The sequence below is a fragment of the Tursiops truncatus genome, chromosome 9 (genome assembly GCF_011762595.2).
Source record: "Tursiops truncatus isolate mTurTru1 chromosome 9, mTurTru1.mat.Y, whole genome shotgun sequence".
NCBI lineage: Eukaryota > Metazoa > Chordata > Mammalia > Artiodactyla > Delphinidae > Tursiops > Tursiops truncatus.
In genome coordinates, this window is record NC_047042.1 from 32,483,893 (window position 1) to 32,509,921 (window position 26,029).

A 26,029-nucleotide genomic window follows, 5' to 3' on the forward strand; every position below is an offset into this window, starting at 1 on the left:
GGAAAAAATCGATACTCTTTGTGTCTCATGATCTTTAAGTTATGTCTGTCTTCATGGATTTTGATAGCTTACATTTTGCTGGGTTTTCATTTAATCTTAGCTAACACCCTGAACAGAAAACAGAGCAAGTAGGTAAAAAAAATCATCCATGAACCATAATAAATGGATTTCTGCCAATGACAGGTCATGATACAGAAAAAAATCTGTGATGACCCTCTTTCCTCTACACTCATTTATCTCTTCCTGGTGTCCACTGATAGATTCTTGCTGTATGATTTATTGCAGAAAAACACCACCTAGAAATGGGCTTTTGATAAAATTGTTCAAGGATTCCTGGACAATAAATCCTAATCTTAACATGCAATGCTGTAGAATGTTTCACCTTTCTTATGCTATAAATAAAATATGCCAAATGTGATAATAAATCCATACATTTAAGCACTATCTATGTAGGTTAGGAAATAAAGTCATAGTATGTAGGCTTGATGTTAATAGCAGCTCTAAGCCTGAGGATATTGATGGCAGTATTTGTGCATTTGCCATCCAAATTTTTTAGCACTTTACAGTACCTGTGAAATTTCATGGCTTTCACCTGCCTGGGAAGGCTTGCTCTGCAGAGCATATGTGGGTTAAGCATAATCAGTTTATGGTGACTTGAATCAAAAGAAATGTCTCCTGAACACAGACAACTTACTCTAGGAGACAGATGAAATTCTGAGTTCATGCAGAGACCTTTCTCATAATTAATCAGCTACCAGAGGAAGAGATGAGAGGCTCAGTCACCTCACTGTGACCCCCCTAGTGGCACAGGGTGTTAAGCATACAGAGCCCTAGTATTTAGGCTTCTTCTTATAAACTCAGGGACAGGTATCTGACCTCCACTCGCAGTAGAAGGTTGAGGGAACCAAGCCCTACTAACCTTCTCTGAGCTGATTTGCTCATCACTATGTGGGAACCTGAAGACAGATTTGAATTACCAAGTGCTTTTAAAGCATATAAACTATTGCAAGCAACCATCTATTCAAAAAGATGGAGGCAAGATCTTAATCTGGCTCAGGGTTTCTCAAACTTCACACTATTGACACTTGGGACCAGATAATACTTTGTTGTGGGTGACTGTTCTGTGCATTGTAGGATGTTTGGCAGGATCTCTGGGCTCTACCCACTAGATGCCAGTATCCTCCTCTCCATCCTCCCAGGTTCTGATAACCAAAAATGTCTCCAGATGTTGCCAAATGTCTTCTGTGGGATGAAATCATCCCTGGTTGAAAACTATTGATCAAGCCTACTAGAAATATGTTCATAAAAACCATGACATTAAAGAGGGCAAAACTACTTTTGTTTGCAGAAAAAAAGAAAAAGGAATCAATTCAAGAATAAAAGATACTAAGTTTGAGAATGAGAGTGAGTTGGCTTTTATTTTAGAGAGGGTTGCAAGTATCTGTGGAATGATCTCCCAATGCCATGCACAGAGAAAAGGAAAAGTCCCCTGAAATGCCGGCAGTTTGGCCAACTGCTAAGAAATTGCGCGTTAAATACCACATTTGTGTAATCGTTTACATTGAACCTGACAAAATTAAGATACAAATATAAAAATAGTGTGTATTTTGAACAGGGTAAGCACACTAGAAAGAAAGAAATGAGAATCAAAGAACCTAAGGGAAGTCTTTTTTTCTCCAACAAATTGAAAGTGGAGAAATCCATTATATCATGTGTAGCTTTCTTTGTGTCCTCAGATATTTATTGAAGGTCAAAGACAGAGATGCCTAATGGGTTATGATTATGTGAAATGAAGTGAGAAACAATGTTTTATAACAGCAAACACTTTTTATAGTGACAATGTATTATGTTCACTAAAACGTGTTGCAGCTGCCTTTCCCCTGGTATCCATGGCTCAAAGCAGGAAAATAATATGTTACTCAAGAAATACATAGAAATTGGGCGTGTGACTTGTTCAGAGCCAGGGCTCTCGTCTCAAGACCCAGGAAAATTTCCCACTATGCTTTGTCCAACTTGAATAACTATTTGCTCTAAAAAAAATTCTATTGCTTCCTTCATATCATTTTTTTCCATCACAGTTCTGAGAAAAAGTTATATTTTAGTGATAACAAATTTATGAAGATTTATATCAGGTCTCACATATATTTGAGCTTGAGGATACCTTTACAATGCTAAAAAATTTCAAAAATATTCTCATTCATGCATTCATGCCTTTATTTATTCAACAAATATTTATGGAGTGCTTCTCAAGTGCCAAGCTCTGGGGACGCTGTGATGAGAAAAAAAGAAAGAATCCCTGCCCTTGTGAAGCACAAAGTCTAATGGGAGACTCAGGGGGCGGGGGAGGGATGGACTGGGAGTGTGGGGTTAGTAGATGCAAACTATTACACATAGAATGGATGGACAACAAGGTCCTACTGTATAGCACAGGGAACTATATTCAGTGTCCTGGGATAAACCATAATGGAAAAGAATATAAAAAAGAATGTGTATATGCTTGTCTATTGTCTATTGCTTCCTTCATATCTTTTTTTTTTTTTTTTTTTTTTTTTTTTTTTTTTTTGCGGTACACGGGCCTCTCACGGTTGTGGCCTCTCCCGTTGCGGAGCACAGGCTCCGGACGCGCAGGCTCAGCGGCCATGGCTCACGGGCCCAGCCGCTCCGCGGCATGTGGGATCTTCCCGGACCAGGGCACGAACCAATGTCCCCTGCATCGGCAGGCGGACTCTCAACCACTGCGCCACCAGGGAAGCCCCCATATCATTTTTATACATACACATATGTACGTATAATTGAGTCACTTTGCTGTACAGCAGAAATAAACACAACATTGTAAATCAACTATACTGCAATTAAAAAAATGAGAGATGCAACATGTTCACTGTTATATCTTAAGACTCAACACAGGGCCCAACACAATTCACATGCACCATACATGCTGGTGGAGGTTTAATGCATGTAGACACGTAGAATAAAATCTGAACTGTTTCTTTAGGTCTGTGGGCCCTGCAACACCTGGCTCCTGCCTTTCCGACCTTACCTCTTAGCATCCTTCCCCTCACTTACTGTGCTCCACCCATACTGCTTCTCTCTGTTTCCTTGGTCATGCCAAGCTTCACTCTCCCACCCACACCCCACATGCCCCACGGACTTTCCTCCTTGCATAAAAATCTCTTCTTCCAAATCTTTCCCTGGCTGCTTCCTTATAGTTTAGTGTTCAGCTCAAATGTCACCTCTTCACTGAGGCCTTCCCTGACCTGTCTCTCATAGTCCTGTTTAATTTTCTTGATAGCACTAAACACTATCTGATATTTTCTTGTTTATTTTGTGACTCTCCATAAAGAATGTTTGTCCTGTTTGGACAGGAACTTTGTCAGCCATGTTTATCAACTTAACACCACTGTCTAGAACACCTGGATCACAGTCAACACTCAAATATTAGTGGAATGCTGAAGAAAACAAATTCATATGTAAATTATAAGATGCAAGATGCTACTAAGGGAATACAGAATTATCAGGGAGAATAAATAGCAAGGGGAGATCTGTAAGGTACAATTAGTGAAGAACTTGCTGAGGATGTAGTTTTTAGGCCAAGGCAAATGCTATTAGGAATAGGTGTGGACAGGCCCCAAGGCAAAACAAGCTTTTTGTCTTAGAGGGGCTAAGAGGAAGCTGTGTGATTGGAGCTTAGTAAGCAGAGGAGAGGCGAGAATGGAGAAGTAAGAGGAGGCATGTCATGTACGGTAGGGGTAGGGAAACAATGGCCAGTGGGCCTGCCACATATTTCGGTGAATAAAATTAGATTGGAATACGGACATTTCTTTTTGTTTACATACTGCCTATGGTTGCTTTCTCACTACAACAGCAGAGTTGAGTAGGTGCAATAGGGATTGTTTTACCTGCCAGCAAACCTAAAATATTTACAATCTGGCTTTTACAGAAAAAAGACGGTCAATCCCTAAGGCCTTGAGGCTGAGCGAAGAGGCTTGGGTTTCACTTTAATGCAACGGTGTGCAGATTATTCGACATTCCTTCCTTCTAGGGCTGGCGTCTATGTCCCCTCACCATGAATCGGGCTCTGTGACTCCTCAGCCAATAGAATATCGAAGAAGCGATACTGTGTGAGTTTCTGGGCTCAGGCTTTACGAAACTGACCACTTCTGCTCTGTGTCTCTTGAAACCTGGCTACCATGTTGTGAGGAAGACCCAGTAGCCCACTGGGAAGTCTGCAGGGGGAGCCTCGCCATGGGCACCAACAGCCAGCACACACTTGCCAAGCTTGTGAAGAAGCTCTCTTGAACGTAGATCCTCCAGCTCCCGGAAGAGCCATCTACTTGAGACCATGCGGAGCAGAAATGAGCTGTCCTTACCCAGATTGCAGATTTGTGAGCAAAATAAATGACGGTTGTTCTTTTTAGTCACTGTGTTATAGGGTGTTTTATTATGCAGTGATAGGACCTAGAACAAATGGGAAGGCATCTCCATAGTTTTATACTTCCTTTAACATAGGTCATGTAAAATCACTTCCTTAATGTTTATCCTATCTGTTTCCCTTTCAAAGTATCTTTCAACTGATCACCCAACTTCATTCATTCAGAAGTGCCTACTGTCTGCAGGAGGCTAGAGCATAAATAGTCATTGCTTGGTAGTTTGATATTTGAACACAGTATTCAGTTTGAAAGTGAAGTCTCATAATTCCAGTACTTCTGTCAATACAGAGGAACATGTATCTAAACACTCATTTATGCAAAATGATTTTTCCATTCTTGAATTTTAATTGTGAAATTTGGTAACCCCTATTTTTTGCCATTTTCTAAAATTTCAAAGAACAGTTCAATGGTAATTGCAGCATCCTCATATTAATAAAGCTGGCACTTCAGAAATATCAAATTATCATCCTATTTATGAATTAACCATTTTCCTTTAAACATATACATGTAGTGCCAGTCTTTTTCTTAATACATAAAAATTCAATCATAATAAATGGAATTAGATGTTAAATTAGAAAAATGAGTACCTGAACATGAGGAAAAGGATTCAGAAAAGTTGAAAAATGAAAGCGTTCCGTATCTTGTCCCGTTTGGAAATCTGGCCTGGTACTCTGAAGACTGTTATAGAAAAAAGCTGATAGAAAAATTTCTTCAGTGCTATGCAAATATTCAATTTATGAAGAAAACTATATTGTCTGCCTGCATATGAAGAATAAAAATCACTAGGCTTTTTTTTTTTTTTTTTTTTTTGTGGTACGCGGGCCTCTCACTGCTGTGGCCTCTCCCGTTGTGGAGCACAGGCTCCGGACGAGCAGGCTCAGCAGCCATGACTCACGGGACCAGCCGCTCCGCGGCATGCGGGATCCTCCCGGACCGGGGCACGAACCCGTGTCCCCTGCATCGGCAGGCGGACTCCCAACCACTGCGCCACCAGGGAAGCCCTAGGCTTTTTTTTTTAATCTTTTCATTTTACAGGTCACTATAATAGGGCATGTTACAAAAAAATTGTTTTCTGCCAACTTTACAGTTCAAACTCTAAGACTGAAATAGTCTATGGTGGAAAAAATGATTTGCATCTGGAATCTCCAGTTGAACCTGCCACATGACTGAGCTAGTTTTATAAAGAAGCTAGAAATCTGACACCACAGCAAATGAAGAAAATGAGTTCAATCACTTAACAATCTTGCTGCCTTGGATCCTGATGGTTGGAGCTAACGAAACATGGTAAGGAAAGAACAGCAGGTAAAAATATTGAATGTCTATGGACCACTGACGGCTGGGCTTATCACACAAGCCAAAACAAGCACACTTCCAAGGACATGGAGAGAAGTGAATACAAGATGATTAGATTATGGGTGCAAAAGGGAAATTCTGTGTTGATAAGCTGGCAACTGAAGGGCTATGACATGGACCTGGTTGGGAGCCATTCCTAGCATGCCAAAGCAGCACCATGGAATCAACGCTTCAGCTCAATGGAGACTCTATTTTCAGAACTCAATCATTAAGTTACATTTACCACCAGTTGGCCATCCTGGGTTAGAAAACAAGTGTAGAGGGGCAAAACACGGAAACTCAGAGCAAGGGAGAGAGAAAGGCAGAGCTGCAGGCCCAAGCAGACACTGCCAGAAACACTTCTCCAAAGCTAATGACTGTACACTGCTGGGCATCTTATAAAGGTATTGGATGTGACAGAACTCTGGAAATTGTTCAAAAAGTTCTCCTAAAGGGAAGATTGAACATGCTCATGAAGGAGGCATCCTCAAGAAATGGTTTAAGAACACTGGCTCTTTCAACAGCATCATTGGTGTTTAATTCCTAGGATGAATAGTGGCTTTACAATGTTCACCTTACATACTAAATATTACATGACACAGAACTGGGTTTAAGTTCCAGCTCATTTACTGTGTTACTTTGAGGAAATTACTTCAATGTTTTGTACTTCAGCATCTATAAAATGTATATAAAAGTATAAGTGTATAAAATAACTGTATTTGGATTGTTTAAGGGTTGAATGAGACCGTACATGGGAAGTATAAAGCACGTAGTTGTGAATTTTTTTAGGGTTGAGGATAAGGATTCAGAGACCAGAAAATAACATCCCAGCACAGACGGTAATGGAACAAGGATGGCATTGGACACACAGAAGAGGATCAGCATAATTTGGAAAATGGGATAAAATAAGATTCTGGACTGAACTAGATCCGAGGCTATTCCCTCACTTATAGTGTTAAGGGGTTTCTACTGAATTCTTAGCACTGATACAGGAAATTCCACCGAATAGCTCCTGCAACTTGTTGAATAAAATTGCAGGGTTTTTTTTAACAGTAATAGAAAATTAAGATAATTTTTATTCCATACTGTGGGTTTAGTCATTCTCAACATTTCTGAGAGAATATTCCTGTATAAATTTACTCACTTTTATCAAAGGGATAAGTGTAAGAATGAAAGAGGTAACTTCCTAGAGGTTGCTGTGGCTTAAAATATCCTTGACCTTTAAGATACTAGTAGCAGAACAAAAAATGGGAATGAAGGCAGGGGCAATGAAGACAGACATTCTCCCTCCTTCATCCCAGTAGCAGGCCACAGCAGCATCCCTTTAAGATGTAGACCCCTCTGGATGGAGTCATGCATGCAACTTTATCAGATATCATCTTGGGTTGAGACTTTATTAAGATTTATTTGGCAGGCAGCTGAAAGTCAAAATGGGTTAAATACTGGGTATGTGAAGCAAGATGAGAAGGAAAAAGGGACTCTCAAGAAAGAGGACGGAAGATGGTGATGATGTATAAAAGGTAAGTACTATGGAGTTATCCAGTTGCTGAGGACAAGCTTCTGGGTCATTGCCCCATATTTCGGGTCATAGTCTCTCTCCACTGCCTGCAAGGTCATTATCCTTGTTACCATGTTCCAAATCAAACAACTGGTAGCTCCAACTCAGAAGTCCTTTACAATAACCCAGCCAAATATTTGAAAAGATTCAAACCATTACCTGCTAGAGTAACCTGTAGAATTAGTGTAGGCTCCTGAGTTAGAATATATTCTCTCACTGATGAAAGATGCAAATTACGTTATAAAAATGGAAGTGTTTAATGACTGCAATGTAAAGCAATGAATTACCCAGAATTCCACACCTTGTGGTAAAAGTTAGGAAAGAACCACAGATAAGGATTACAGGGCATCTATTCCTAAGGTGTTCCACCTCAGTGGAAATGAGGTGAGAAGTCATGGCTGAATCACACACACAACCAAGAGAAGAAAACAAAATAAAACCGGATGGGTTGTACATACTCCATCTCATAAGAATCACGTTTCCTCACGAGGAAATATATTTAAGCGGAAATCAAATCTTACACGTGGATTCTAGGAGACCTTGCCTTTTCATATCAGGAAGGAGGGTTTCAGCATCCTCTAGTCTAGAAGTTCCCCAACTTGGCTGCTTATCAGAATCACCTCACGACACTTTTTAAATTCTGTTAGAGGACCTCAGACCAGAATCTCTGAGGATGGGCACTGGAACTTTCAGGTTTGGAAATTCAGCCTCGGGTTTAATGCCTTTTGGCTGTAATGGCTATTGGGTTTTGGAACAATAATGAGAAGCACAAAGAATGCTATAGCAAATACCCACACTCCTGCCACCCCTTAAAACACTTTATCTTGAAATAAATACTTCCACAAAGAGAGTGTATGGAAAACGTTTTTTGAAAAACAGCAGTTAAGCAACAGTTGAAAAACATAATCTTCCCACTGGTCTCACAGAACCTGCACAGAGATCTGGATTTTGGCCCTTCTGTCAATTGAACAATTCATGACACAGTTTAAGCAATGAGATATAAGAAAAAGCAAGGTGCTGGTAGCATTATATCTTCCTCATACTTTCACCTCCCCTGGAGGACCTGAAGACAATAAAAAGCATATTTACCAAGTTATTGGTCTTAACATCTTAAACTTTATATATTGAAATAATTAAAGATCCACAGGAAGTCGCAAAAATAGCACAGAGAGGTCCCCTGTACCCTTCATCCAGTTTCCCCCCAAGGTTACATCTTATACAACTTCTTACATAACTATGGTAACGCATCAAAACCAGAAAGTTGACATCACTACAATCAATAGACCTTATTCAATTTATCACCAGTTTTACATGCACTCATTTGAGTGTGTGTGTGTGTGTGTGCAGTTCTATGCCATTTCAGCATATGTGTGGACTTATGCAACCATCACCACAATCAATATACATACAGAACTCTTCCATCACCACAAAGATCCTTCTTGCTGCTCCTTTGTAGACACACTCAACCCTCTCCGACCTTTCCCTCCAAGCTCCGCATCCCATTCCTAACCTCTGCAGCCACTAACCTGTTCTACATTCCTTTAACTTTGCCATTTTGAGAATATTATGTAAATGGAATAATATGGTATTAGTATACTTTAGAAACTGTTTTCTTCACTCAGTATAATTCCTTAGAGATCAATCCAGGTAGTTTCATGAATCAATAGCTTATTTCTTTTTATTGCTGAGTAGTATTCCATCACATGGATGTATCATAGAGTATTTAACCATTCACCCACTGAAGGATATTTGGATTATTTCCAATCTTGGCAATTATAAATAAGGATGCCCCAAACATTCATGTACACATTTTTGTGTGGACATAAGCTTACCTTTCTCCGGAATAAATGCCCAGGAGTGTGATTGTTTGGTTGTATGGTAAGTAAGTGTTTAGATTTTTAAGTACCTGCCAAATTGTTTTCCAGAGTGGCTGTAGCAGTTTACATTCCCACCAGCAGTATGAGTGATTGAATTTCTTCACATCCTCACCAGCATTTGGTGTTGTCACAGTTTTTATTTTAGCTGTTCTAATAGATGTATAGTGATATCATATCAGGTCTTAATTTGCGTTTCCCTAATAGCTAGTGTTGTTAAATGTATCTTCATGTGCATATTTGCCATCTGTATATCTTCTTTTGTGAAATCTCCATTCATGTCTTTTCTAGTTGGACTGTTTGCTTACTGTTGAGTTTTAGGAATTCTTTATCTATTCTAGATATGAGTTCTTTGTCAGTTATGTGGCTTGCAAACATCTCCCCCAGTCTGTAGCTGGTTTCTTTCAGAGCCTTTTGTACAACAAAAGGTTTTATTAAAAGAGAGAAAGAACATCATTTTACCAACATGTCAATAAATTTTGTGGGTAATTAAGATTTGATTGTAAATAAACAACATGAAAATATTTCTAGCTCACTTAGAAAGTTCTCTAAAATTCTACTCTGCTCACGAGTTGATGGAACTTCTTATTTAAAAGTGGAAACTCAAATAGCTATACTTTTTAAAAGGAAGTATTACACTCTTACTTTTAATTATTATATAGGGGATAAATTTATACACAAATGTTAATATGTAATTCATGAAATAGGAAATAAAAATAAAAGTTCTCACTTTATAAAAGATAGTTGAGGAAGCCAGGGACATACCAGCTGAACGTGGTGTGTGTAACTGAGAAGTGTTCATAATGGATTCAGTGAGGGCAGTTTGCTGTCTTTAAGTTCTGTGCTTATCTTTGCCCAACTCTGCCTTTCTCACCGATTCATGAGTTTGTTTAATTAGGTGATGAAAGGCTTCTGGGGGGCTTCTGGCAAGGAGAAAAGAGAGCCACTTGTACTCCTACCGTACACAGGAGGAGGATGACTTTTCTCTAGTGTGGAAAGATTATGAAAAAAGAGCCTCTTCCTCCCTGCCTTAATACTTCATCTCTTTTCCAACATTTTTTTTAAATATACCTTTTCATTTTATTTATTTTTTAAAAATTAAAAAAATAAAAAAAATTTTCGGCCACGCTGTGTACGGCATGAAGGATCTTAGGTTCAGACCAGGGATCGAACCCATGCCCCCTGCAGTGGAAGTGCAGAGTCTTAACCACTGGACTGCCAGGGAAGTCCCCCCAACATTTAGTTTTAACCATGACCTTTCCGTGTGACCTGGGACCATGTTCATGGCCTGGCCAACCCCACAGTGATCTCACCCCTCTCCAAAGTTTCAGGTGGTATTGATGTCCCATACTGTAGTCCTCTTCTCTCACCCTGGGCCTTTAAGCCTCCATTTCATTAGTTCAACACAGGCTACTAGGTCCTACTGATCTAAGAAGCATGCTGGAACCCTTTTCTGCCACTTACCCTCTCCATCTAATCTCCCAGCCCTATTTCTGACCTAAATTAGCACTCACCCAGTCCCTACGTACCTTCCATACCCTGGTCTTAGGACCTTATCCTAACCATTCCTCTGGGCCTGAAATATGGGGTTTTGACTAACTTCCTCCAGGATTCTAAACTGCAGTTTCTCAGAGCATACTTGGCTTCCTTCTCTGTCTCTCAGCATTTTTGCAGACACAGGTGGGAATTTTCACTACATCTCAAGTCCTAGGGATCTCCAGAGTAACCATGAGTCAGGCTTGCTCTGGCTAGGCTAACTTATCCCTTCTTTTATCAGACCACATAAGAGAGTTAAAGTTGAGATGGGAGGGCTAAGGCATATTCTTTGACCTCTCTGCAACATAAACACCAGCTTTTCCTGCATTTCAACAACTCACTCATGAGACCATTGTTTACTAAGCTTGTCCTATGTTGGAGTCACTTTACCATTATATAAACCTAACTTTTAGGTTATATAATCCAAAATATTTAATCTTGAGTTCTGTTTCCTAGAGAGGTTACACAAATTACCCAAGTCATAAGAAAGTGATACCAGCAGGAAAGACGGAATCAAGACCTCTGAAAATCCTTTTCTCCATTCAAGCAATGAGAATGCTGGCAAAAAGTGTCCAAGTAAACTTTTTCAGCATTTGAAATTAAGCAAAGGCCATTTCAGTCTAGGGAGCACTTGTTCAAGAAAAAAATGGTGAAATCTTAGTAAGAACAGGTTGTTCTGTGGCATTTTAACTTGTGCTGGTCTCAAATCCCCCCTACTTGGCTCTGTGGAAGTTTTAAAAATCAACAGCCTGCAATCACAGTGAAAACCAGCAGCCTAGCAGCCACAAGAGGTGAGCGAATGGGGTGGGAGTTCCTTCGAGTCCACTCCTAGAGAACTGTCATGATCTGACCTGCCTGGGAATTCCATTTGCAGGGCTTGTCTTTATTTGATCTGATTCAGAGCTCATCCAGTGCAAACAGACTTTTCTCTGGAGGCATTTGTTGAAAACAACCAATGGTAATGGTTTAACACCACAGCTGCCTGAGGTAGCAATAACAATTTGGGGCAAACAACACGCTAGCCAAAAATCTTACAAAGAAAATCTGGAAATGAGATGAGCACGGGGACCCTGAAAAGACCTCACATATGTTTAGGAATCCAGAAGATCATGCGTATGTATAGGGTTGGGAGCATGCCCAGAGCTGTGTGTGTGCTCAGGAAAGACGTGAGAAGACTCTAAACTCTCACCTCTGGATGACCTTGAGTCTCTGAACAAGTAGGAAGTGAAGGCTAAGGCAAAGTTGTAAACCACCTGCCTAAATGTTTACGGTATACCCCAACACTCACAATAAAACCCCTTGGCCAAGGCTGGGAGACTTACTGGTTCCAAACATTTAAAGAAAATCTGTCCAACCACTAGCTGACCTCTAAGCTAACCAAGCAGAGACTTCAACAGTCACACACAACAAAGAATTATTTCAAGAAAGTCACAAAAACATTCAGCAACAGCAAACACAAAAATGACAAACCCAGGGGAGATTGAAGAACCTGATTTCCAGAGTTGCCATATTATATTACTGAAAATGTCCGATTTTTGATTTAAAAAATGTAAGACATATAAAGAAACACAAAAGCATGTCCCATTCAACAGAAACTGTCCCTGAGGAAGTCCAAACATTGGTTAACACCTTAAATTCGCTACCTTAAATATGTTCAATGAACTAAAGGAAAACATATCTAAAAACTAAAGGAAGATATGAGAATGATGCTTCACCAAATAGCAAATATCAATAAGGAAACAGAAATTATAAAATAGAAACAAGTTGAAACTCTGGAGCTGAAAGGTACAGTAGGTACAATGAAAAACCCACTAGAGGAACTTAACCATTAACAGCGCATTTGAGCAAGGAAGAGAAAGAATCAGTAAACTTGAAGACAGGTCACTTTAGATGATCCCATCCGAGAAGTTGAGAGAAAAAAGAATAAGGAAAAAGGAACAGTGCTTCACAGGCCTGTGGGACGCCATGAAGTGTGCCAGTATATGTATAATGAACGTTCCAGGAAAAGAGATAGAGAAGAGGACAGAAAGGATATTTCAAATAATTGACCAAAATTCTAAAATTTGATGAGAAACATTAATCTACACATTTATAAATTCAATGAATTGCAAGTATGATAGACCCAGAGAGATCCACCCTTAGGTACATCATGATCAGTTGTAAAAATCCAAAAGCAGAGACAGAATCTTGAAAGCAATAAGTCCTCATCATAATAGTCATCAGTGGAGTGGAAGACTTAATGCTATTTAAATGGCAATATTCCAAGTTGATCTATAGATTCAGCGCAATAGCTACAAAAACCCCAGCTAGCTTCTTTGTGGAAATTGACAAATTGATCCAAAAATTCGTACAGAAATGCAAGATACCCAGAATAGCCAAAACTATCTCGAAAAAGAAGAATAAAGTTAGAGGACTCATGCTTCCTGATTTCAAAAGTTACTGCAAAGCTATAGTAATCAGGATATTATGGACCTGGCATAAGGACAGACATTTAAATCAATAGAATAAAATTGAAAGTCCATAAATAAACCCTTACATTTTTGGTCAATTGACTTTCCATAAGGGTACGAAGACCATTTAGTGGGTAAAGGATAGCTTTTCAACAAACAGTATTAGGACAACTAGAGATCTACATGCAAAAGAATGAAGTTGGAACTCTACCTCACACCACGTCAGAAATTATCTCAAAATGGATTAGGTCCTAAATGTAAATGCTAAAACTCTTGGGAAAAAACATAGGCATAAGTCTTTGTCACCTTAGATTAAGCAACAGTTTTTTTTTTTTTTTATCTTTTTATAAATGACACCAAAAGCAAAAGCAACAAAATTAAAAAATAGATACACTGGACTTTGTCAAAACTAAAACCTATTGTGTTTCCAAGGTCACAAGAGGAATAAGCAATACAACGAGAATTTCAGTTAAAGAACTACCATCTCAAAGGCCCAGGCTTTCATTTCTATGCTATCAGTACAAGTTGCCTATTGCTATGTAACAAGCCACCTCAAAATTTTGTGGCATAAAACAGTAACCATTTTATGGCTCACCATTCTGTGTTAGGGATTCAGACAGCGCTCAGTGGGGACTGCTTGTCTCTGCTCTACATGGCGTTGCCTGGCTTGGCTCAACTGGTGCTTCAGTAGCCAAGAAGGTCTTACTCACGTGTCACGGGTCTTGGTGCTGGTTGTTGGCCAAGGTACCTCAGTTCTCCTCTATATTTCCCCTTTTCTTCATGATCTCTCCTTATTCAGAGCTTCTTCACGTGCCAGCTTCCTGCCAACAGAGTAATAAACAGAAGTTGCAAGGTCCATTAACATCTAGGTTCAGAAGTCACACTGCATCACTTCCACTGCACTGTATTTGTTAAATCAAGTCACAGGTTTAGCCCAAATGCGAAAGGAAAGGGAATAGACTCCACCTCTCGAAGGGAAGAGTGGGAAAGTCACAGTGCAAACTGTAAGGGAGGGATTGTCGCACTTATCTACCAAACCGTGTGCCTCTGAAAGCAACTGGCTCTGGGTTGCTGTGATGGTGACTGGTGATGGAGGTTGAGGTCCACAGTTTGCCATCATTCCAGTCACTCTCAAGAAACTGCTCCACCTCTGTACTCTGTTAGAATGCGCCAGAAGAGTACGCAAGCAGCTTCAGGAGTGCCACAAACAGCTACTCTGGGCACCAGACCCTGGCTTCCTCCAGCTTGGGGGCCCTTTGCCTACTGTCCATTTTGACCACTTACTTAATCAGGTGTCCTGGCTTCTCAAGCTGTTTCAAGGCTATACCTCTGTCTCCTCTCTCTATCTAGACTGCTTGGCTTTAAGCCTCTGATCTTAAAACTTGACTTGTGGAATTTGCCCTCAGTGCACATACCACAATCATGAGGCTACGGGTGCCCAAATCCCCACCACAGGATTCAACCCACCTAGACTGTGCTGAGAGACCTCTGCGTGCACATTTTTAGGGGAGAGAGGACAAATAGCCCTCTGTTTCAAGAAAATAAAGACAGTCAGATGTGAACTCCAAACTGATCTTCCCTCCATTTTCCCCTCCGTGTCCATCTATCCTTACTTATGTTCACCTTACTGCAAAAAAATGTGCTCGCTCCTTTCCAAGACCAGCCTATGCTCTTGACGCAGTCCTCACACATCCACCTCCTCCAGGATCTCAATAGTCTCTTCCCTCTTACATCTTCCTTTGTCTTTCCAGCTCCACTGGATTGCTCTGCACAGCCTACAAACATGATGCAGTCACTCCCAGCCACTCTACTCCCCCACATACAAATATTCCTTGATCTCTACTTTGGCTTGCCCTCTAAATCCTTGAAAAGGGAAGCCCCACTCCCTGCTTCCCTTCTAGTCATTTATCCAGCAGTTGCCTTCCTCTTTCACAGTCCCATAAAATTGTTCCTCAAAGCAGCCTCTTTTGGGACCCCATTTTACCAGACCCCTGTCAGCTTGTGATCAGCTGCTACTCCCTCTTGGTGGTCCCCAGACCTCACATCACTCTGCCTTCACCCTGCCCACTACTTAGACCATGGTTCCAGCCTATGTTGCACATTAGAGTCATTGTGCAGCTTTTATAAGTTGCCTCTGCCTGTGCCCCATGTTAGAAATTCTGATTTAATTGACCTGGGGAATAATTCAGGGCAGCTATACTTCTTATAAACCACCCAGTTGGTTCTAAATGTACAACTAGATTTTCCCAAGGTTCTATCCTCAGTTCTCCTTTCCTCTTCTTATTCTCTCTAATATCCATGGGCAGCTTTACCAACTCCCATGGCTTCAGCTTCACCTGTAACCTCCAGATATCCCTAAACCTCATCTTTAGACCTGAGTTGCCAAACTCCTGTTAGCACATTCTGCTAACCTCCCTCTGCACATCCTGCCTAGACTTAACAAATTGCTATTTCCTGAATGAACTCATTACCTTCTCTTCCGAATACGCTGTCCCTCTTCCTCTTTTGTCTGTCTCTAGGGAGCATCATCATCCATCTATAAACTTAGCTGGAAGCCTCAGAGTCGACCTGGATCATTTGCCCATTACATGCTAACAACTGCTTACTTTTTTAGGGCTACCTGCCTTTTTAACTGTTGAAACATCACAGCTTTAAAATAAAGCAGCTCCATCACCTATTACCTATGTTACTTGTGTCACTAACTTCACACCCCAAGACTCTTCAGAACGGACATGGTTAGGCTATCACACAGTGTTGTACTAAAGAATAAATAAAATGAGGCGTTTAAAAAGCCTCTCATAGTAAATGACAGTTGTGATTATGGTCGTAACCTTTGCCCTCTTGCTCCCACTGTAACTGAGTCCAGGTCATTATCCTCTCTTCCCTGGATAACAGTGGTACATCTCCTCCTGCTTAGCCTCAGAGCATCTTTCTCAAACACAGGGCTGATCACATCATACACCACTTAGGAGACTTCGGTGGCCCTTCATTCTTCCAAAACATAGGATGGGTGGGTTAGGAGATTTAAACTTCCCATAAATTTCAACAGTGCCCATTCATTCTTTGATTAAAAAAAACAACTGGGGGCTTCCCTGGTGGTGCAGTGGTTGAGAGTCCGCCTGCCGATGCAGGGGACAAGGGTTCGTGCCCCGGTCCAGGAAGATCCCACATGCCGCAGAGCGGCTGGGCCCGTGAGCCATGGCCGCTGAGCCTGCGCGTCCGGAGCCTGCGCTCCGCAACGGCAGAGGCCACAACAGTGAGAGGTCCGCGTACCACAAAAAAAAAAAAAAAAAAAAAAAACTGGTATTTTTTCATCTTCATGTAAAATGCTATGTGAATGCTACTTCAAGTTCTCCATTCATCATCCATCCATATTGCTGCCCCAGTCCCTTTTATATAGAAATTCTGGGGCTACTACTGTCAACTGGATAGGCTCTCCTGTCACCCCGCTCTCCTACCCTCTACTCAATGCCCCTGCATCATCATACAATTTCAGAAGTAGCTCTACAGGCAAAATTCTTGAGGCTAGAGAAGGTCAAAACTTTGTCAGCACTAGCTGATCACATTCAAGAAAGAATGGAAGCATGGTAACCTGGGTAGATTTTTTATTACTATTCATACACATCTCTAATGACAGCTGCCTCCATGGTTGGTGTGACAGGCAGAAGCAGGGCAAATGTCCTACTACCAATGATAGTGACAATTCAGTGGGTTCTGCATTCATCTAAGTACTCAAAATTCTTTTGCATATTTACACACATCTCTCCTTAAAAATGTGTACATATTAGTTTTAGCACAACTAATGATAGCTTTTCTGACACAGGATGCCTTTAGTTTTTCTCAATAAATTGCCATTTTTTATTTTTTTATTATGGGTTTTGGAATGAAGATTGATTTTTGAACTGTTTTGGAGGGATAATAGCTGACTTTCGTGCTGCTATGCCTTTGCACAGTTCCCATTTCAACAATTAAATATAAACACGCTCCCTCAAAGAACAGCCACTTAAAATATGGCAGTGCTTCATTAACAATCGATTTACAGAATCTCTCATTGTGCAAACGACAGCCTCTGGAAACTGTCATGACATTGTCAGTCTTGCTAAAGCAGGTAAGAATTACTTCTTGAGCTCCAGACAGAGTCACAAATAGCAATGGTTTCCTTGGAGACTCAGCAGTAAAGCTTAAAGCACTGTACCTATAGGACGGGGGCTTCCAAACTAGGAGAGAGCTTCTCTCCAGAGATTAATCAGTCTTCCGCAGTTGAGAAACTTTTGACCCGGTCTTAGGGGGGAACCTATAATTGATTGCTAGTGAGAAGTAGAAATAGGAGACATGCAAATGTGCAGGCCTGTGGGTTATGTCACGGTCAGAGCCCATGGTCACAAGCAGTGTGGTTTGCAATGCCAGGGTGCTGAGAGCCGCAGGACCGGCTCTCGTTAGGAAAGAGTCACCCCATGTAAAAAGCCTCTTATCTGTGTTTCTTGACAGATCATCACCAAGTCAGGAGGCAGAACGATACCCTGGAAAAAGGCAACAAGACAATGCAAGTCATATTTTTTAAAAGGAGCATAATTCTGGTCCTTCATTCTTCTTTACATGTTATTTTATTTGTGGAACCAAACAAGTTGGTGCCCTTTTGATAATTTTAGAATTCTAGATGGAAAATAAACATATTCTAGATCACTACAGTATCTCTTCTTGAGGTGCTGTGGATGGAATTGCATATTTTTTCCTTCTCCTTCTCCCATACTCTTTTAAGCATTCTTTCCGGGGATGTGTAGATTATAAGGGAGATATAGAGGAAACTTTGGTGCAAGCTGCTTATCTCCCTTCTCCCCGTATTGCCTGGTGGAGGGAGTCCGGGTCGCAGGGGTGGAAGCGGAAACAGAATTCAGATTCAGTGCAAATTCGCATGTGGCAAGAAGCAATATAATTTATAAACATGAAGTAACTACAAATAATAATGTGTCAATATGAGAAGATGGGGCCACTTCAAAAAACCTGCGTGTCCGTTAGAAAAATGCATTTGCCTGAAAGGTATAGCAGCTCCTGGATTGCTAGCCTGCATTTTTCACTAAACATACCTTTTAACATTACCTACTCATAATTGCAAGTACTGAGTAACAAAACATGGGAAACAGGGACTCTTTATGCTCTGCATTTATATAAACTGCAGTTTATATACTATGTTTATATAATATGTTATATCTGGAAATTGTTACCAGGCACAACTCTTTACCATGAGGATTCACCTTCATTCACTACCCGTGAAAGCTTATTTTGCGTAGCAAATGAGGCACACTATGTGCATGATTTTCTTTAGATTATACTCATTTCTTTATGAAAGATGATTCAATTACACCTTATGATACCTACTCCCCTGAACAAATAAAAGCAGCTCACTATTATGAGTTTCTGTCTCCATGAATTTCTGGTGTTTATTTCATGCTCTTCGAGGGCGTGGTGATTAAGATCATGAGCCTTGGAACTGGCAGATACGGAGTTCAAATGAAAACTTCAGCTGTTTCGTTGGAAGCAAGTCTCGAAGACTCAGTTTTTTTGCCTGAAAATGGGGGTATTAGTTCCTACTTCAGAGGACTGTTACAGGAATTGAACGCTATCATATCAGTGAATACAGAACTGAGCATACACCTAGCACACAATGACAACCATTCAATGTCTAGCTGACAGTATTTTATATGTGTGACTTACTTATGCTTATATTTATGCTATTAGTTTCATTTCATTTAATCAATTTTTATAGTTTTAAATTTTTTCTATGGACCATATATTAATTTATATAGTTTTTATTCATTAAGCTGAATTTTGACTAACTTCTGTTATTTCAATCAAACTTTAAAAATTGTGTCCATCTTTTCCAAATGTTTCAAAAAATCTAAGGTCTAGTTTGCCCTAAGTGTGCCAATATATAATTTACTGAATTAGACTGAATCACCTTAATAGTTTATTCTCTCACATATCATTTTTTGTCAATATAACAACAAAGGAACAAGATGCTAGGCCTCTATGCTAGGTCTCCTAAATTTTTTGTAACGTACTTAATTTCATACCATCATCATCATTACAGAATTATACTAAAATGAAATTTAAACTATGTACCAATTTTTTTCCCTCTTAGATTTCATATTAAATTGAGTCCTGGGCAAATTTGATTCATGACACCCCATTTTGCCTACACTACTACAGTGATCATTTTCCAAAAGTACATATTTGCCTTTATATCTATATATCTGCGTATATTTGTTTCCAAAGTGACTCAGAGCCACATCTTTCTAAGACTTTTTTTTTTATAAATATGTGGGGTTTTTTAAAATAAATTTATTTATTTATTTATTTTTGGCTGTGTTGGGTCTTCGTTTCTGTGCGCAGGCTTTCTCTAGTTGCAGCGAGTGGGGGCTACTCTTCATTGCGGTGCGCGGGCTTCTCATTGTCGTGGCTTCTCTTGTGGAGCACAGGCTCTAGACGCGCAGGCTCAGTAGTTGTGGCTCACGGGCTTAGTTGCTCCGCGGCATGTGGGGTATTCCCAGAGCAGGGCTCGAACCCGTGTCCCCTGCATTGGCAGGCAGATTCTTAACCACTGCGCCACCAGGGAAGCCCTCTGAGACTTTTAAGGTTACTTGGGTAGCAAATGGTCGATATTCAAACACACTGACCCCTATTTTTTGTAGGATAACTTATTTGTAACATCCTGGTTTTACCAAAATGGCCAGATACTCTAACAAGTTCTAGAAAGTTTTATGTGGCTGAGAAATAAATCTTCTTTGGTAACACTTCATGTTCTATTATTATTTATAATTTATTCATCACTCTATATTTTTATTTGGTGAGTGCCTCTATACCTCATTCTTAGCACTGTAGCATCTTTCTTGGAGGTTTGAAATGCTGGATCAGGGAGTCAAAACCCTCCATGAGCATTAGCCTTAGGTTACTGAAAATCAAGACCCAGAGCCAGCTGTTTGAGGACAGGGCCCCCACCTGCCCAGGTGTAGTCAGTATCAGAGAGGAAAGTAACTCATAAGACCAAAAAGTGGTTTTTATCACCTAGCTAAACAAGACCTAAGCTTATTATCAACAACCCTTTATTTGTAATCATCACATAGGAAGTAACCTGAATCCAACTGTCATGACTGATCGCTCTACCAAAGCTACCCTTTGGGGAAATTTCTCTTCCCCTAACTATATAAATATCAGGAGACTCCAAACTTTTGACTTTGGAACCATGAAGTTAAAGACTTTTAAAGCTAGAAAAGACTTAAGAAACTTCCAGCACTTCTAATTATTTTATGGATAAGAGACTTAAGGTTCATCAAAGCTAAACTGATGAAATCAGGAGGAAAAGCAGGAACAAGCATCTGGGGATAACGACTCACCAATCTAGAATTCCTTTTTACCTTGAAATCTTGAAATCCAAGGCATATGGGGCATGGACTGAGGGGCAGAGTTGAGAGACATGCTTCGCAAAGGTAAATTTCTGTATTAACAATGTGACATTAACCAATGTTTTCAACAAAGTACAGAAAGAAGTAAGCTCCACACTATTTTTTATAAAAATATTAATTTAAAAGTTTTGACTTTTTATCTGCCAATGTTCTATTTCCACTTGTCTTTTCTCACTCTTTAACTTTCTTGACTTCTCTGGAAAATATGACTCTTTTGTTATAGGTAATTTTGTAAGGAAATTCTTTGCATATATAGCTTTTAGGTTGTTTGAGTGATTCCTCTGAGAAAATTTCTCAGTATCCCTAGATCAAAGTGTATGAGTATTTGAGGAAAGGAATCAATTACCAAGATTCCAAATCAAAGGTGATAAATATTGGCTTTTCACAGGTACTATGATCTTACTCATGAGCCCTCCTTACCACATTTTCTGACTGCCTATTCTTCCTCCTACTCATGGAATAAAAAGCTCTTGGCTAACTCTTTAACCTTCTTCTTCCTTTCTACATCTCTCCCTTGGAGAACTCATAGCCTGACGATGATCAGCTTCGTACAGGGGCACAAATCTGTGTCATTCCTTGGATCTCTCTGAACCCCAGTTTCATATTTCAGCAATAGCTGGCAATTTTCAGATATCCCTGGCCTCTTAAACTTGAATATATCTAACATCAAATGATATCCTTTCTCTCCAAATCAGCTGTTCCCTTTGCCCTATGTATTCCTGGTAGTGACTCATTTATCCATTGGTTTAACTAATATTTTTTGAATGCCTATTTTATAACAAGATTTGAATGGGGCACTGGAGATACAAGGGAAACAATTCCAATCCAATCTTTGCTGTTAAGGAACAGAGGTGGATAGACGCAAATAAGCAGCACTTATAGCACATTGAGTAGACACTGGGCTAACGCAAGAGAAGGTGATATGAGAGCTCTTTTCCCTGATAATCAGGCATAAAAATCTCTTAGTGATCTTAGCCCAGCCCTCTATGTATGTCCCCCCACTACATTTGGCCAACAAGTTACTTCCAGGAAGTGCCTATTTTCCATCTTCACAATTACTGTGACAAATTAAATAGCCCACAATTCTTTGACAGTTCTCCCATTGAGGGATGTGGTCTAATTCCCCTCTCCTTGAATCTGGGCAGACTTCAATAGAAATGCCATTCTGGGGCTCTCAAAGCCAGGTCATAAGAAGCCTTGCAGCTCTCTCGGAGTCCAGCTGCCACTCTGTGAGAAGCCCAAGGCATGTGAAGGTGCTCCCATCAAGCTCAGCTCCCCGATGACAGCCGGCATTTCAGTCGGGAGAGTGAACCATCCTGAACGTCCAGCTCAGCCTTTAGGCGACTGCAGCCCTGGCCACATCTGCCTATAAGCCCCTGAGTAGCCTCAAGAAAGAACCCCCAGTGGAGCCCAGTCTGCCTACAAACCAGAAGAAATAACAGAGTGTTGTTTTTAAGCCACTAAAGTTTTGGATGGTTTGTTAACCAGGAATAGACAACTGTAATAGTCACCGTCATAATCCAGGGGCTTAGCATCTCAGTGCGGCATATCTGATATCCATTCTAGTCCCCACTTTTGTCCCTTTTGCCTTCAGTTGTGAGATTATTCTTCTAAAACTGTTACTCTTAACATGATATTCCATTATTCACGAATTCCTAAGCTTGGCATTCAGGAGCTCCACAGTCGGCTACGTGTCCAGGTTTCGTCACCCCCGGTCTCCCACTTCCTGACCCTCACCCACTCCTCTTCCCAAACTATGAGCCCCAGTCCAGTTTCTAGTCCTAACTCGACTTGTACTTCCCTGTTCTGTGCTTTTTCTTATATCATTCCCACCAAACAGAGTGGTCTTTTTTTCTATCTACCTATCCCCCTTTGCATTCCAATCCTAATACTTCTTCTTGGGCTGATCACCCTAGGCCAAAGTGCTTTCCTTGTCTCTTGAACACTTAAGATACATGTGGATTTGGTGACACCCGCATTAGAAGAGCACTCTAATGTATGTGAAATACAAATTATACACTGTCAAACTTTCTATACAAATGTTATTTACTGTTACTCATGTCGCTGCTGTTATTGTTTTCTTAGCTAATCTTCCCACCTTACATTCTTCTCATGTATCCTCTTACAGAATCCCTTTCAACAAAAGTCCAAACTCCTAAACGATAGGCTCCAGGCCATAAATACCTATATGGTTCCTCCCTGTTTCACCACACTGCAGTGCCACGCCCAGAATACTCTTTAGTGAGATTTTGTCCAATGAGGAAATGAATGAGCACTGTAGCCTAGCTTTGGTGTTTCACCTTAAGTCAGTGACTGATTAAATATGTAAGAAAATACTTCCCCTAGGCCATAAGCCATAACCACAAGTCTGGTGTGGCCAGCTGCAGAGCCAAAATTAAAGCTCTTGCCTTTACAGTACATTAATTAACAAGTGGAAGAAAAGACCCAGCCTGCCCCAAGCCTAGTAAGAGATCAGTGGCTTTGTACACCTAAAGAAAGTCTCCCAAAGTGAGGCAGCCTATCAGTAAAAGTGAGGCAGTAGGAAAATTAAGATGGCAACAGATGTCTTCAGGCTAATACTAGTATCTTGACAGTGAGGATCTAAGGGGGATAGAGAATCAAGTCATGAGAGAGAAAAACACCAGGAGCTGAGAAGAATGTGGTTTGAGAATCCTTACAAATAAACTCAGTATTTTATTTAGGGATTATAGTTAAATAGTCAAATCCGGTTTCAAGATCATGTTCATGGTTGCCTCAAATATCACTGAATGTCATAGAAAAATTTGCTTAACTAATCTTCTATTATTGGATAATTAGGCTATCTGTAAATTTTTTTTTCTTTTAAAAAGATTTTATTAAAGGCCTTTATAGAGCAACATCCAGACTCCAGATCCAGCGGCCAAGGAGACCCTATTATGCTGTGGGTACCGGCTGAGCATGGCAGGCGGCTCTGGCTTCCCACCCTTCTGTTCGGAGATGGGAGTGGTGGGCAGTATTTCATCTTTGGGTTCCACAATGCTCACGGGATCAGGCAGGGGCTTCTTAGGGCCAATCTTACCAGTTGGGTCCCAAGGCAGCACGATCTTTACCTTGATGCCCAGCATACCCTGTCTGAGCAGCACGTGGCACACGGCAGTATCAACATGGTAGTTAACAGGGTCCCCACTGTGGATCATCAGGCCATCCACAAACTTCATGGATTTAGCCCTTTGTCCTCGGAGTCTCCCCGACACCACGACCTTGCAGCCTTTGGCCCCACTCTCCATGATGAACCGCAGCACACCATAGCAGGCCCTCCGCACAGCAAGGCCTCCTAGGAGTTTGTAACGCAGAGACTCTGCCTGGGCAATGGCACACAGACCTCTCGTGGCCACCTTTTCAGCATAAAGCTCTACACTGCCCTCAAGGAAGCCAAATCTCTTCTGAACCACAGCAGTCAATTCCCCGGATCCGCCGGCCCTTCTCACCAAGAACATTCTGTGTCCTGGTGGCCAAGATAATGATTTCTGTCCTGGTTGGTGTAACTCGGACCTCAACTCCAGAGTACCCATCTTCAGCCAGCTGCCGAGTGAGAAACTCATTCGGTTCAGCTTTGAACATGCCGTCAGCAGCAAACTTCCTCTTCTTGGATATCTGCACCGCCATCTTGCTGCCACGCGCCGCCGAAAGGAAAAGTTGTAAATTTTTATAGTAATATTTTATTTTTATACATCTATCTTTGAAGACTTCTCTCGGTTAAATTCCAAGATGTGAAATTACTGAGTCAACAGATACGTAGAGTTTAAAGACTCTGAAAAGGTATAGCAGAATCAGTGCTGGCATGATTGATGATGGAGTTTAGCTTGAGAAGAGAGAGGAGCAAAGCCCAGAGTCTGGGTTAACATCTGCCTTGGTTCAGACCCGCATCGTCTCCTGCCTAGATGAGTGCAATGGCACCTAAGTGGCGTCCCTGCCACCAATCTTGATGCCAGCGTGTTTTTTCTAACTGTGATATGATCTAACAAATCAGGTCATATGTCTTCATGGTAGAAAACACAAGCACCTGCATGATCTGACCCTGATTACTTGCCCAGGCCCAGATTCCTTCTTTCTCTAAGCATCTCACATCTGCACTTTCTGCTGAGGCTGAGTCTAGCTACTTAAAGTCTCCTCAAGCGTTCCAAACCTGTCTAGGTCTCCATATGTCCTCACTTCTACTCCTCCTTTACTCTTACATCCTTTCTATGCACCCACAGATGGTCAATGCTACTTGTCTTTTAAGACCCCAGCATCACATCCAGGAAACTGTCCATTCATCTAAGTTCTGCAGCAGCCAGTACAAACCTCCACATGGCCCTTCCCACGTCCTCCTATCCTTGTTGGCTTAGTTTAGACTGTCTTCCCCGTTAGGTCAAGAGCACCTTGAATGAAGACTCTATTTTGTCTCTCCACCCCTAGTACTTAGCACAGTGCTTACCACATTGTAGGTACGGATAAGCAGCAAACCAACCAACAAACAAAATCAGGGAGAGTCATGTGGGCACAGGAGGAGGCCACATGGAGGCCATGACTAAAGACCTAAGTGTGGAGGATTTATAAGTGCAGGAAAGAGGTTGGAAAGTATTTGAGGATTGGATATTTTGAATTTCGGACATAGAGCAGCTCAGAAGGAGAGCAAGGAAAAAGGCAGCGTATCTTTTGAATTTGGGACATTTGAAGGGTCATTAGTGTGGATGTCAGAATTGTCAGAGGTAAAGACATGGAAAGGGATGGCCATGAGGAATTTAGGCTAAAGCTGGAAGTAGTGACAGGGACAGGATGGCAGATGTAACAAGGCTGGAGGTCCACTTTTGAAACGCCAAGAGGGCACTACTGTGAATCAGCCAGTAGCCCAGGCATAAACAGAGCGTTTAGGCCATGCTGTTGCGTGTGAGACTCAATTCAAAAAGCGCCTGTACCCAGTAACCAAAAGAAGAGACGTGGGGGTCTTGGAACTCCAGCCTCATAGAGGCAAATGCTTTTATTTCACTTTCTTTCTCTCTAATTATAAACATCTGAGGGTAACTGGCATACAGAAAAACCTTATAAACACATGTTTACGTGTAGTGAACAATGATGCCTCACATCTGCAAAGCACTTTAAAGTTTGCAAAGCTCTTACCCAAAATCATCTCTTTGACCCTCAGAAGCCTTCTGCGAAGTACAGGACAAAACTTACTATCAACATTTTAGAAAAATGATTACCACTGTGAAATGGGGACAATGCTTATATATCTGAATAGCTGTGAAAATTAAGTAAAATCATGATGCGATAGAGCATGATCAAAAGCATGGAAAAAAACAATGTGATACACAGTCATGCCACAGGAGTACACACAAAGCTCAAAGAGGTTTAATGACTGATGCAAGAT

The 26,029-nt window shown here is 40.9% G+C and overlaps 1 pseudogene; it reads right to left on the reverse strand.

Annotated features, from left to right (window-relative positions):
• Positions 1-23,469: 23,469 nt before the first annotated feature.
• Positions 23,470-24,309, reverse strand: LOC101322537 (small ribosomal subunit protein uS3 pseudogene; annotated as a pseudogene).
• Between the last annotated feature and the right edge of the window lie 1,720 nt (positions 24,310-26,029).